This window comes from Vigna angularis, chromosome 4, assembly GCF_016808095.1.
Source record: "Vigna angularis cultivar LongXiaoDou No.4 chromosome 4, ASM1680809v1, whole genome shotgun sequence".
NCBI lineage: Eukaryota > Viridiplantae > Streptophyta > Magnoliopsida > Fabales > Fabaceae > Vigna > Vigna angularis.
In genome coordinates, this window is record NC_068973.1 from 2,087,369 (window position 1) to 2,090,321 (window position 2,953).

Genomic DNA, 2,953 nt, shown 5'->3' on the forward strand with positions numbered 1-2,953 from the left:
GGGAGAAAGAATGAGAAGGATAGCATGGAAACTGAAACGTGAAATGAAAATAATTTCCAATATTATATTTTTGCCATTATACTAATTCCACACCGGTTTTAAGTTTAGCCGATAAAAAAAAAAGTAATTTTTATAGCTGTTTTGATTTCAACGGTGTAGAAATGCTTTTAATTTATTACAATTTTTTCATCTACTTTTTATACTTATTTTTAATATGATCGTATAAAATACTTATTTTTAATATGATCGTATAAAAAAGTTTCTTATATTTATAATATTGTCACTACATCATTTTTTATATCTGATGAATTTCAACAACTATAAGAATTGGTATAAAAAATATATTTTGTAACAGTGAAAAGAAAAATAAATGGAACATTACTTCTATTTCATTTTACTAAAATTCATTATTATAAAGAAATGTTAAGAGTGTCTGTTGAAGTGAATGGTGGTGCGGTGCATATGTTTCTTATTTAGTTTACGATGCACCGAAAAATAAAATCTTAAAAAATAAAAGAAAAACAAAAACTCAATAGCTCACTCGAATTTAATAGATATTGAAACAAAATTAAAAAAAATACTCGAATAATTGAGTACATTCCTTATTATATAAAAAAGGAAGGAAATGAATTTTTTTTACAATTAATAGCAATAATCAAGCCTTTTTACTGCAAGAGAAATTTGAAATGATGTCATAGTATTTAGAAGTAATTACTTAGAAAATAAAGAAGCAAATGAATTAGGGTAAACTGGGATTTAAGTCTACAATGAGATGTTTCCTTTTAAGTCTTCCTCTCCTTCTTCTTTGAACACACTTTGTGAGTAGTTCGCAAAGGAGTTCATTATCCTCGAGTAAGGAATCCTTCTATGGTGTAATAAATTTACCAAAGATGTCACTGTTTCGTTGTTGGATTTTATTTATTTTTTGTTTAAAAATTTGGCACTGAACCGCAGTAACATAATTAAATTAACAACTTGAATTGCAAGAGAATCAGGTTATTAATATATAGCTCCATTAATGATCTATATATATATAAAGATATTTAGAACATATATCCACAAAAATTCAACCAACCCACATCTCATTATTAACTTGAATCTTATTATAACATGCTACTTTATCAAATACAAATACAAACTTGTGGAAATATAAATAAAGACATGTGAATCCCAAATCATAACTTACTAACTAATAACAACGTAGACTTATTTCTTAGGTCACATTAGTTTGTAAACACTATACTCTAAACGAAGTTAGAAATAAGAACATTGAATCTTCACGTTGCTGCATATTTTCTTTCCACATAAGTACTTGAAAGTAAACCTACAGAAACAGTTAAAAAAAAAAACTGATGTAACTGCGAAGGAACAGGTGGTACAAAATTAAGAAAATATTGTGAAATATTGTTACCTGTTTGTGATTTGGTATTGTTTATTTTTGAGCTTTGCTTCTAGAACCCTTTGGTTCTTTAATCTCTGAAGGGGGTTTCAGAATATATGCCGTGCCTGGTCCATTATCTTTCTCTGCGCCTTTGCTAGCACCATTCCTGTTAGAAGATTGTACATCCTCAAGCAAATGCTTTGCTGCGCTATCTTCCTTTCCTTCAATCATTTAAAAGTGTCAAACATTTAGATAAAAGTAACTAATATATATATATATATATATATATATATATATATATATATATATATATATATATATATATATATATATAAAGAAACTAAATGTCACCTTTAATTGAAATATTGTTTTACTATCCTCAACAAGTTAGAACTATAAATATTTAAAAAATAAATAGAAAATGAAAATGATGAACTCATCTGTGTAACCCTTACTTGGTGGCATAACGACTCTTTGATGAACTCATTCTTAATGAACAATATGAATACAAATTCTATTCGGTATTGTTTTGGATGTGATTCTTGTAACCCCATTCTACTTGATTTATAGACCATTTCATAAAGGAATTTCCTGTGTAACTCAGAGTAAATTAAGGCTCTTTTGCAGAACTGGATTTTCATAATCACACGAAACAAAGTATTTGAACTTTGAAATTTTGAATTCCTGAATTTAAGTATTGATAACTTAAATTGAGGTGAAATTTCTGATGTTCTCATTTCACAGTTTCATTATGTTATACGTGTACAGATTTCATTGTAATATTTGAATAAAAAGAAAACGTTTTCTATGTTTGGGTTTTAAAAAATCATTTGGTTATGAGTAAAATGTTCTAAGATAAATTGTTGGCGACTTTAACTGATTTTTCCAATGAATTTCAGGAAGACGAAAGGGCACTTGAAGTGTTTAAAGAAATAGTTATAGAAATCATAACGCGTTGGCTTAGGAATGAATATAAACTCAAAGAAAAGATTAAATTGTTGGTATATTTACAACTGCATTTGGTAGGGACCTCGCTTCCTGCACGATGTAATTTATTTTACCTACGGATCTTACCTATTTATATGTCTATAAGTAATTTATATAACTTTAATCATATAGATTTTTCCTATAATAATTATACAATCCTAATAGTAGTTTGATAGCAAGTAATATGATAGACCCAATAATAGTTGCAAAGATAGACTCTTATACTATCTTAAAATGTAAGATTGAAACTTAATCAGTTCCAGAAAACTTGCTTGTATAGGATTGTTCTTCACTTATATAATATAATTTAATATCTCTCTTATTGATTGAAGACCTCTAGTAGACATGATGTATGGTAAATCATTACGTTGTTTGTTCCAGTAAGCAAGCTCACGTACAAGAAGAAGGCTAGATTGTTGTTGTTGGTCATAAAGGACTAGTTATTCAAGTTTCTTGTTCATATATTTGGAGTTAAGTTTGTGTTTTCATAGACTAAGTAGTGTGGCGTTTAGGTTCATGAGATTTGGTAGAGGTAATATTCAAATTTAGTAAGTTCATAATTTAATTAGAAAATTTTGATCTCCT

The 2,953-nt window shown here is 27.6% G+C and overlaps 1 long non-coding RNA gene across 1 annotated transcript; it reads right to left on the reverse strand.

Moving 5' to 3' along the window:
- Positions 1-1,121: 1,121 nt before the first annotated feature.
- LOC128196382 (uncharacterized) lies at positions 1,122-1,904 on the reverse strand. Its single transcript, XR_008248650.1, has 3 exons — positions 1,837-1,904; positions 1,412-1,602; positions 1,122-1,324 (listed from the first exon to the last, which is right to left on the reverse strand). It is a non-coding gene; the product is annotated as an uncharacterized LOC128196382 (long non-coding RNA).
- Between the last annotated feature and the right edge of the window lie 1,049 nt (positions 1,905-2,953).